Source organism: Cynocephalus volans, chromosome 2 (genome assembly GCF_027409185.1).
Source record: "Cynocephalus volans isolate mCynVol1 chromosome 2, mCynVol1.pri, whole genome shotgun sequence".
Classification (NCBI taxonomy): Eukaryota; Metazoa; Chordata; class Mammalia; order Dermoptera; family Cynocephalidae; genus Cynocephalus; species Cynocephalus volans.
In genome coordinates, this window is record NC_084461.1 from 44,837,865 (window position 1) to 44,850,269 (window position 12,405).

At 33.5% G+C, this 12,405-nt stretch overlaps 1 protein-coding gene across 2 annotated transcripts in view; it reads left to right on the forward strand.

The window, feature by feature from the left end:
* Nucleotides 1–12,405, forward strand: part of NDUFS4 (NADH:ubiquinone oxidoreductase subunit S4) — a 115,927-nt gene that overhangs the window by 81,489 nt on the left and 22,033 nt on the right. The gene's annotated exons all lie outside the window — the stretch shown is intronic.

Sequence of the window (12,405 nt, forward strand, 5' to 3'; positions counted from 1 at the left end):
ATCCCTTGGGGGTCTCAGAATGTTTTCCCGTGGGTAAAGAGGGACTACTCTATTAGTCTAAGATACTGTGTGAATGGAGTTAATAATTTAGTGGAACTTCAACTTGTTTTTAAATTAAAATAAAACTACTTTATAATATATATTTTCTTTGTAAGGGGGGATGGACACTGAGTGAGTTTAGAAATTAACTAATTTGAGGGAAACTTGTGCATTCCTGAGATTTTGTAATTAATAAATTACAGTTCACTGGAATAAATTCTTGTGGCACTAGTGAAGTCAGTGACCTAAATCTCCATGATGGAATAAGGCCCAAATATTCAATATTAGGACTACTTACCTCTAGTTAAATAAAAGAGCTGCCACTAGCAAAAACAGCCAGATAAGTTAGAAAATTGTCATTCTTATTGAGACTCCTGGAATATTATGTATGTCCAGACTCCAGCTGAAGATAGTTACCAGTTTAAATTAGCTGTCTTGTTTTAGAAGAGTATGTTCAACATCCTTTCCTGTCAATGTACCTGAGAGAATTTTTGTTAAAAACATCTGCCATGCTGCAGTTTAATAGAATTATATTTTATTAGGCAAATAATATATAGGTGCAGTTTTTAGTTGTTTTGGTATCCTTTAGATTTTATGTTTCATGTAATATGTGGAGTCTTTTTGTTAAATCACGTGCTTCTAGAGACTAAAGAAATTTATAAGGAAAAACTTTGTTTATAACCATGATTGCAATGTTAGGATTACTCTTCTTGAGTCACATGAGATTTTAGCACATTCATCGATACCCCAGATTCACTGTAGTAATAAATTTTTAGAAATATCCAGTAATAAATCATTGTTTGAGTATTTGTGCCTTGTATACTCTAAATTGTTTCTGGCTAAAACACTTTATATAAGAATATGAGTTTGAATAGCGAAGAGGAGGAAAAGTAGTATCTTTTCCTTAAATCCATTGCAAGGTTCATGGCTGAGGTACCTATAACAAAAGATAAACAAGTGAATACCATAGAAATTCATTTAACATAAGTTTTATGTGATATAGTAGCCTTCAGAAATTAAGACCCAAAGAAACAGGGAAACCTGTGTATTTTTTACGCTTAGATTTGACAAAGAGTGGACAGTCACACAGAAGTATGATTGGACAAAGAGGGTATGATCTGTAGTAATAAACTGAGGGGAACTTAGCCAGGCTTGTCTTTCAGATTCTTCGCTGTGTCCCTCTGTCTTCAAAGATAACAACATTTCTTTCCTCTGGGTATAAAGTGGGCACCTTTGGAATGAGGGTCTTGGGACCTACTTCAAAGGAATGTCAGAGAATTCTGTTATGGTGTGCTTCAAGAGAGAAGGACAGGAGGTCAGAGAGACCTTCCTGCTTCTGTTATCTTCTTAAATGCCAAGGTGGAATATTTGGGGGTAGTGGTTCCTGAACTCCATTAGTGGATTGTTGAAATAAATTTCACTTTGCTATGCAGGCTATCTATCGCTTTGCTATGATTTGCTTCACACAATCATTACAATAGCCTGGCTTAGTCTAGAAATAGTACAATTAAATTTTTAAATACTTAGTGATTATTTAATACCCTGCTGCTTTAAGAAGAAAACTATCACCTGCTATTGTGCATGAATATGGAAATGCTGCTTTTATTACATATTAATTGAAAATGAAATATATTACATGTTTGGGAGGTACAGTTCCTTTCACAGTGTAGTTTTTCCAAATTAAAAAGTTTTTTGGAAATGATAGATCCCGTCTACAATTGGTTTGTCTGAGGCATTGTTTTCGATCTTGAGTATTTAAAAAAAAAACTCATTACTTTTTTGTTCTAATATTAAGAAATAACTACTAACATGAAAAAATATAAGAAAAAATATGATTTTAAATATTTATATGATTATTTTATTTGATTAGAACAGGGACTCTGCCATGTTTGCTGATATTAGAATCAGGATTATATTTTACTTTTTCACTTTTATCATTTTAATAACACATCAAATAGTATATAATATGAATTATTGCTTGGACATACTGAATTCTGACTTCTTTTTGTGAAGTATTTTAAACCTTCTTATAAAACTGTTGGAATTGTAAGCTGAAGGTTTCTTATGATCATCTTCTTAAAGTTTATCATCTAACTGAGAGATAAACCTGTGTCCCAGATAAATTAATGACTTGACCATAGTTTGCATGCTCAGTCTGCTTATATTTTATTTTATGAGTATATATCTAATATTAATATATGGAGTGTAGGAAAAAATTTAAAACCTGGCTAGATAAGTCAGTGTAGATTTATAATTTTTCTTTTCATCAGGAGAAATACTGGATTTAATGGGAAAAAGAGAATGTTAATATTTTAATGTGATTTTTGCTGTAGGTCAGAGAAGTGATTTTGGTATATGCTAAAAGAGAAATGACTGTCCGTCCTATACCTAAAATATATTTGTTTCCAAAGAACAAAGTTCTCTAATATAGGAGATCTGGGGCTTAACTATATTTATTTCTTCTAACTGATAGGTGACCTCTGGCTAGAATCTACCATATGGATGGAGTGGCTTGGAGGATTTAACAGACCTAACCCTGATGATATAGGAGTATTACAAAGAGTTAGAAGTATGTAGCATAAGAAATACGACAAGTATAACACCTACAAAGATAATCCTGTATACCTATGGAAGTTTTTTCATAGACTTGCTATTAATGTACAGATAGAAAAGGACACTTATTTCCTTTAGTAGTAGAGGCAGTGCTAATGGAAAAGGTAATTTTACAAAGTTACTGTGGTAATTTTGTGACAGAAGTTTGAAATCTTAAATGTTTTTACATATGTTTTTCAGTGGGGGCAGAGAGGAGGGGTTGTCATTGTGAAAGTGGGCTCTATGACTGTGAACATGGTTTTGTTTTTTAAAATATACTGAAGAAATTCATTGTTAACTGTTTATCAAAAGTATTGTGTTTTTTTATTTTGAAAGGCTACTTTTGTTCACATGTAGGATTTTAGTATAAGTGTGCTTAATTTTTGTTTTTAGATTTTTAAATTCATATTTTTAAATACTGTATTTACATTTCTTTTCTCATCCAGGTGGAGCTTTACTTATGCTCTTTTAATTACCAGAATCTTTAAATGTTAGAACTCAAAGGTACAGAGTTTATCTTTGTGTAAACATGAAAAATATCTTAAGATGCAAAATCATCCCTTGGGTTTGACCCAAGGTTTTTAATGTTTAAATCTCCATGATCCATTGGCATGAGGGGGAGGCACAGGGATGACTCATTGTTGTTTAATATCATGAATAGTTAGGCAATGAGAGGATTAGTTAGTTGCCAAAGATTATTTTGGTTATTAATCTCATATATGTCTTGACAGTCTTTTATCTTTTAGATTGGTAAATTACTTTTCATTTATTTCTTTAATCAGGACTTCAATTTTAATAAAAGCTAAATATATTTATGTTCTCCCTCAGTTATACTAATTGGCTATTAGACTCAATACTTTGTTAATTTGATCATATTCTAAAAATATGACTTCCATGTTTAATTTTTAAAATAATTTTATTAGAGAATTATGACTCTGTCATTCAGTTTCTAGAATTAAGAATTTGTTCCATGTCATCATGGGTGTAGAAGGTCATCTAATTTAAGCAGAGGTGTACACTAATTTAGATGTTGCTAATCTTCTCATCGCCTAACTATTCACTTGGTATATTTGATCCTCAAGCCATAATAAGTCATCAAAGTGGATATCATCCTTAGATTTGCAGATAGTCCATTTGCTTATGAGTAAGTTGCATATGGAAGTATTTTCTGTACCATCTTTCTTCCTTACACTGCTCTACTGCATTGCAATGACAGTTTTTAAAACTTTAATCAAGTGCTCAATCTTTTTTTTTTTAACAAAAAAATTATTTTTAAATAAATAAGTATTCTGTCTACTTTTATTTTCTTTATTGACTTTTCTGAACAAGTAAATGAGTGTGTTTCATTTGTGGACTTAAACAATATAAATATATGTAGAATAAGCCATGAAAATTACCAGTTACTCCTCTCCCTTTCCCCTTACAAACCTCTAAACACATACCCTCTCCTTCTATACAAGTAAGCCCTGACAATAATTTGGTATGTATCCTTCCAGACTTTTAAAAATACATTTATATGCATATATGTAATATTATATGTCTTTTGGTAAAATCTGGTTTTCTTAATGTAAACTTCACGTTTCTTATTAAAATTATTCTCAGATATTTTAGTTTTTACTGCTATTTTGGATGAGGATTTTTAAATTAATTTTCTATTTGAGCATTGCTAATAATTAAAGTTGATTTTGTATTTAGCCACCTTATGTACTGTGTTATTAGTTCTCATGGCTTTTCAAGGGATTTACTTTGTCTAGTTGTAAAATACAAAAACAGTGGCAGTTTTGTTTTCTCTTCCTATACTTATAGCTAATATATTTTTCTTGCTTTATTGCATTGGCTAGAATTTGCAGGCAATGTTGAATATTAGTGATAATATCCAATATCCTTTTTGAGTCTTTCCTTGTTTAGTGGAAATGTTTTTGGTACAATAAAATGGACAAAATTATTTTCTGATCTTGAGTTACCAATCATTTTGTTTTTGTTTTGTTTTGTTTTAAATCAGGAATGAGTATTGAATTTTATTAAATGCTTTTCACCCATCTATTGAAGGGCATTTTTCTCCTTTAATCTGTTGACATGTAGTAAATTTCAGTTATGTGTTTTCTGATCCAATTAGATTTGTTTCTAATTGGACATGGAATTACTGTTTTTAAGTATACTGCTTGATTTGATTTGTTAGTGTATATTTAAGATTTTTTGCATTCAAATAACCAGTGGAATTGTCTGTGTGTGTGTGTGTTTAATGTGTATGTGTGTATCCTACAGCAGAATATAATTTTAATTTTTGTCATTGTCTGGCTTTTTGACATTTTTTACTTCAGAAGTATTTAAAAATAACAACAAAAGCATTAATTAAAATATTGATTTTAAAGACTTTTTTTCTCTGTAGTCTTCTTTATATATCTGTGTCTCTTATCATATTCTACTTGCAGAAAGATGACCTTCTGACATTTCTAAATACTGCTAATCAAAGTAACAGCATTTAGAGCCATTTATAACAGCTAGTACTACATAACCTGAAGAAAATAAGCTAAGCCTTCCCAAGTAGAAACTCGTTTACTTGCCATTCTTTGCCTTTCAGAGGGCACCTAATAAAAATTCTTGGTTCCAGAATGTTTCACAGATATCTTTTATGCAGTCATAGTTCTCTTAGGTAAAGTCAAGAGTCAGTTGACATTTATAATACTCATTCTCATCTTGTGTTGATTGATACTTAAATCTGTTTTCAATAATCCTGAATAAACTCTGCTCATAAACAGAAAATCATAATTGAAATTCGCAAACAGTAGGTATCTTCACAAAGACTGTTTCATGTTATAGAACAAAAGAAAATCTGCCAACCAATGCTGGACATTATAATGAATAATCAAATATTTTGTATATTCATTTTACTGGCTTAGTGGTATTTATTAGTATCCAGTAAAGTACATTAAAATTGGAAGAAGAAATGATCTAAAATCAACCGTGGACCTTTGAGCAAATACAACGTAATATTTTGCCAAGCTTAATATTGCTTTAAAAAAAAAATTTATTGAAATGTAACATACATTCAGAAAAGTGTATAGATCAAAAGTATATAGTTCTTTGAATTTTTACAACCTGAACACACCCCTGTGACTAGTACCCAGATGGAGAAATAGCATTTCTAGTACCTCAGAAGTCCCTATCTCATCCCATGCCCCTTTCTAATTTTAAACCTCCAAAGGTAACCACTATTCTGACTCCTAACAATATAGATTTGTTTTGCCTATTAAAGAGATACAGCCTTTATGTGCTCTTCTGTGACTGGCTTTTTGCTCCACTTTATATTTGGGAGATTCATTGTTTCCACTATTTATTGATGAGCATTTGGGTAGTTTTCATTTGGGGGTATTATGCATAATACTAAAATGAAGAATATTATACATATCTTTTAGTGAATGTGTGACTTCCTAATATGTTAATTAACCCTTGAAACAGTGGTTAACAGTTAATAATCAAAACAATTTATATCAAGTATCAGTAATGTAATAATTCCCCGATCCTTTATGTTTCTCGAGTTAATGACAGTAGCAGTGTGGTGAGTTTTGTTCTAGCAGACAAATTACTGATAGATTACTTTGAATTTGTGGAGGATTGATTTTATGCCTTGTTAAGGTGGATCTGTTTCAATTTTGCCCTTAGTCTTACTTCTGGAACATAGTGTTAAAAAGTAAAAAGGCATGGCTTTTCTGAGGTTTTGATGGAAAGCACAAGGTATTTACCAAGTCCTCATTTCAGACTCACTCTCCTCTGCAGCAGACAGCTCCCGAAATCTCTGTCCAGTTCTTTCAGCCTTCCTAGTGATTGCTTTAGAGCCTTGCCCATTCATGTGCAGTTCAAAAGCTTCCTGCTCTGTGCATTTCTCCTCTTCATTATTTTCTACCCTAAATTTCCAGCTGCTCTGGCAATCCTGAACTCCATCTCCAGGTTCCTTGTCTTGATAAGATTATGGCTTCCTGCTTGAGTTCTCGATGCTCCTAGCTGAATTCTCTCCAGTTTCTTTCCTGCTTTTGGTCACTTTCTGGTCCCTTCAAAGTTTGAAAAAAACTGTTTCGTCTAGAGTTTATAATTGTTAGGCAGGTAAATCTGATATAAATTACTCTGCCATTACCCAAATTGGAACCTCTGTAATTAAGAACTGAACAAGTCAAGTCTAAAAATAAAAGCACAAATTATATTTAGTGGAGATTGAAAAAGAAATTATATACAGTTGGAGAAGGGTATGGTGTGAAAGACTTCACAGACAAGGTTGGTATTCAAGGTGAATCATGAGGAATGGTTGGGATAGACCTCCATATGCAGAGATAGTGGGAGAGTATTCCAAGTGGAAGGAACAAATTAAACTGATGAGAGGCTGTGTTTAGAGAATAGTTAGTAATCTGATTTAACTAGTTGGTTACTTCTAAGGGTAGTAATTTTTTAAAGGGCTGGAAAATAGATTCTATTCATATTATAGACATGTTTAAATGCCAGGGAAGGAGATTGAAGTTAATGTGGCAGATGGTAGAAACTATTTGAAGTTTTTGAGCTGGGCAGTGAATTTGGGAGTTGAAGTTTAGGAAGATTAATCTGGCAACATGGTGAAGGGTGGATTGGAGTCAAGAAAAGAGGCAGAAAGATTAGTTAGGAAGATATTGTAGTATATCTCAGGAAAGAATTAAAAAGGGTTTAAACTGGTGGTGGCAACATACCTAGAAAAGAACTACAAAATATTGGAGATGAAGGAGAATGAGAAGGATAGAAACCAAATGACTGGAAGAATCGTTAGCTTAGTGATGTAAATTGTTACTATTTAACTTCGGTGCCAACCTCTGCAGTCAAAAATCTGTGTGGAACTTTTGTTGTCTCCCCAAAAACTTAACAACTAATAGCCTACTGTGGACTTGGAAGTCTTACCAACAATAAAAGCAGTCAATTAATACACATTTTTATGTTATATGTATTATATACTGTATTCTTACAATAAAGTAGGAAAAGAAAATGTTACTAAGAAAATCTTAAGGAAGAGAAGATACATTTACAGTACTGTATTTATCAACACCATAAGTTTACATCATCTATTTATAAGAATCATCTGTCAGTGCCTACATCAATATTGTCTTATATGATACAAAATAGTTTAGATGTTATACATATTACTAACACTAGACATCAAAAATGAAAAGATGTGAAAAATAAATTAATATTTGTATTCATTTCTGTTGCTTATAACAGAATACCTAAAACTGGGTACTTTATAAGGAAAATGAAATTTATTTCTTACAGTTTTGGAGGCTAGAATGTCCACAGTTCATGGGGCACATCTGGTGAGGGCCTTCTTCTGGGTGACGATGCAGTGTATAACATGGCATGAGCGATAATGAGCTAATCTTCTCAGTTGCCCTCCTTATAAAGCCATCAGAACCATGCCCATTATTCCATGAATGGATCAATCCATTCGTAAGGGCACAGTCCTCACAATCTAATCACCTTTTAAAGGCCCCACCTTTCAAATACCATAATTGGATTTCCCACTCTCTTAGCACTGTTACAATGGAGGTCAAACTTCAGTGAGTTTTGGGGGGACATTCAGTCCACAGCAATATTTATTTACAGGTATAATGATTCATGCATGGATAACAAGGAAGCAATATGATTGTTTTATGGTAGCCTGGTGTAATCAATACAGTTGTTTCATGGTAGCCTAGCCAGTGCACTGAGTGAATCATTATAATATTTTTTGTCATGCAGTATTACAGTCATATTCATAACACAGTATCGGAAACATCATTACCTTTTTAAAAAACCATCTACCTGTGATGACAATTTATCCAGTTACGATGAAAGTTTATCCAATCATGAGAGACAGGCATACTGAACAGTAATGTAATTCTTTGAAAGGATAGTTATAAAACAGTAAAAACACTAACACATTATTAATTTTATATATAACTCACCTTATGCCTATGTAAGGATAGACTATTTGCTTCTTCTTCTTCTTTTTTTTTTTTTTTTTTTGGACCAATAAGGGGATCGCAACCCTCGGCACAGTGTTGTCCACACCACGCTCAACCAGTGAACGCACCGGCCATCCCTCCCTATATAAGATCCGAACCCGCAGTCTCAGGCGCTCCCAGTGCCATACTCTCCGAGTGAGCCACGGGGCCAGCCCGACTATTCACTTCTATACCAGTCTTACACACGATGTTCTACATGATGAATACTTAGGTGGTGGTGGTGATGACGATGATGACGACATAAAAACGTTTTATACAGTTCTTGCCAGTTATTAGATTTTCACATGAAGACAGTCATATACACAATATTCAAGTTTATTAACTGTATGGCATGATGAATTATTGTTCATTAAGTGGAAGTGAATCATCATAAAGGTCATCATTCTCGATATCTTTATGTTGAGTAGACTGAGAAAGAGGAGAGGTTGTTGGTCTTGCTGTCCTCAGGGGTGGAAGAGTTGGAGGAGAGAGGTGCAAGGGAAAGTAGGAGAGCAGGCACACTCAGTGTAACTTTATGGGAATACATCATAATATCTGTCTAACTTTTTTGCTTTTTCATTTATCTAGAAATGTTTCTATATGGTACCAATCCTTCTTCCACCATGTGCTTTAGTTTCATGTATCATAGAAGGGTCCAGGTTGTAATTGGAACCCTTCTGCCATGATGTCAATTTGTTTTCTGGCACTGCTTCTACATCTTCTTCCTCATCATCTGGCACTGGTTGAAAAGCACTCATTTTCATCAAGTTGTCTTCTGTTAATTCTTCTGGTGTGGTGTCTATTAGTCCTTGAATTTCTCCAAGACTCGTATCTTGAAACCCTTCCTCCCTTACCTTTTTTGCCATATCCACAATCTCTTTTATGATTTCCTTGATTGTTTCTGCTGTAAATCCTATGAAGTCATGCACAGCATCTGGACACAGTTTTCTCCAGCTGAAATTTTTGTTTCAGTCTTCATGGCTTTCATGGCTTTTTCTATAACAACGATGGCATCTTCAATAATGTAATCCTTCCAGACTTTCATGATATTCTCTTTACCATTGTTCTCTTCCATAGCATTGACAGTCCTTTCTATAGAATACCATGCGTAATGAGCCTTAAAGGTCCTTATGACTCCCCTGATCTAGAGGCTTAATTAAAGACACTGTGGGGGAAATAGCCACTTTGATGCCTTCGGTGATGAACTCATGGGGTTCTGGGTAGCCAGTGGCATTGTCCAATATCAAAAGAACTTTAAAAGGCTGTCCCTTACTGGTAAGATACTTCCTGACATCAGGGACAAAGCATTGATGGAACCAATCCAGAAAATGTGTTCTCATTGTCTAGGCCTTCTTGTTGTACAACCAAAACACTGTCAGCTCATGTTTATCTTTTCCCTTCAAGGCTCTGGAGTTAGCAATTTTAGATCTTTCACCTTCCTTTTGTTTTAAGTCCTGATCATAAACTCAGCTGCATTTGCACAAAACAGTGGGGTTAACCTGTACTCCTGCCTTAAATCCTGGTGCTGACTTCTCTTCCTTACTAAGAAATGTACTTTGTAGCATTTTTTTTCCAGAATAGGACACTTTCATCTGCATTGCAAACGTGTTCAGGTAGATATCCTTCTCCTCAGTAGTTTCCTTAATGGTATCTGGAAATTGTCTGCTGCCTCTTGTTCAGCGGAAGTTGCTTCTCCTGTTAACATTGACATTTTTAAAGCCAAACTTCTTTCTAAAATTATCAAACCGTCCTTTGCTGGCATTAATTTCTCCAGCTTTAGACCCTTCACCTTCCTTTTGCTTTAGTTGTCATATAATGTCCACTTTGTCTCAGATCATATTAGGGTCTGCAAGTATGCCTTTCTTACAACAATCCTAGCCTTTCTTACAACAATCCTACACCCACATAAAAGTGGCATTTTCAATATGAGATAAAATGATATTTTGCAAAAAGTGCAAGGTTTTTGTGCCTACTGGTGTAGCTGCAGCAATAGCTTCATGAATTTCCTTTTCTTTTTTTTACAATGGTTCTTACACTGGATTCATTTACTTTGAAATGGTGGGCGACTGCAGATGCAGACCTCAATCTACATATCAAGCAATTCAACTTCTTCTTATAATGTCATGACTTTTCTCTGCTTCTTGGCGACACTTCCAGCATCACTAGTGGCACTTCATATGAGGAACCATAGTGTTATCTAAGGTTTATGGTATTGTACTGACACTGTGAAAAATATGTGAGAAGATATAGAGAAATCACTTTTTAATGCAATACACAATTTGCTGGAGAGACTAAGGCTCACATGGAGATGATTAGCATCACATGGCATTTTAAGAGCTACTTAGAACACTTGAGCACACCACAATAGCAATAAGAGGTTGCTGTGAAATTATTACAGTAGTACATTATGTACTCCAGTGAATTTCATTCAATTACGATTTAATACTGCATCTTTACATTCATTTACATTTCTCTCAACTGCAAGTAGTGCCATGTACAGTCTATAAGTGTGTGCATAAATTTTGATAAATTTTAACTTTTTATAATAGATTTGTATATACTCTTTGGTAGTAAATGATAAAGTAGACTGTTATCTACATATATTTTATTCACGACATACCTAATTTCTTAATTTTTTTGATATTTCTAGGCTACACAGTTCATCTGCGAGTTTTTTCAGATCACCTCAAATATCCAAAAAAATTTTCAATATGCTTATTGAAAAAAATTCACTTCTAAGTGGACCCATGTTGTTCAGTGGTCAACTGTGTATATATTTCTTCATAAGTAAAGTGAGGATAATAATAAAAGTTTACTACCTTTGCAGGAAGTAGAGCTCTGGTCCCTGGTTCCTCAGTTTTTCCTACAATTTTTTCTGTATTCCTTCTTATTTTCAATTAAGCCAGTGTGCCTGTCAGCACTCATCAAATTACTGGATCATGTTTACATTGACACTTCTAAGTATAAATAGTTTATTTAACTATCAACTGAGAAATCATATGTATGTTGAAAAGGAAAAACCAATATAAAATTATCATTTGTTATTAGTATTAATATAGAGAACCATGTGAAGCTCTTTTGCTTACAGTGGGGGTTTAATGATAAGAACACATATGATTATAGGGATCTCACAGAAATCCCAGAATAGCAACCATGATGTATGCAGTACACCAGCTATTTGTGGGTCTTCACACTAGCCAAATTACTTCCAGAATCCTCTTTACAATGTTTTTTACTTCCACATTTCTAACGATGTTTCACAGAATTCTATATTCACCCTGTGTGGTTCACAAACATTTGTAGCATTTGGTGTTCTGCCTTTTTATAAACATAAAAATAAAAGTGACATTTCTGAAGTTATATGGTATGAAGTTACATGGTATGGTAAACAGTCTATGTAGGTTTGTAAACATTAGCATTGTCCTAGATTGAAAAACTCAGTTGGATGTCACTGCTTGGGCCTTTATGATTTAAGTGGCCCTATACTTTAAAACAGTATCATTAATGATGGAAGGTACCTTTAGAAGAATGGGTGTTATTGCCATCTATTTGGGGAAGTAATGATAGTACTGGCATTGTACTCTTCCATATTCTTCTTGCTATTGAAATTGTAAAGTCAGTTTGAGAATTCTCTTGGGTTTTTTTAAAATTCAATTCTAATTCTTTTGGGTTTTTTTTTTTTAGAATTTAATAAAATAATTTTATTAAAGCCTAGCTGGATATCCTTACAATTATAAATGTTATTATTTGATAATACATTAGAAAATTTCTCAAATTT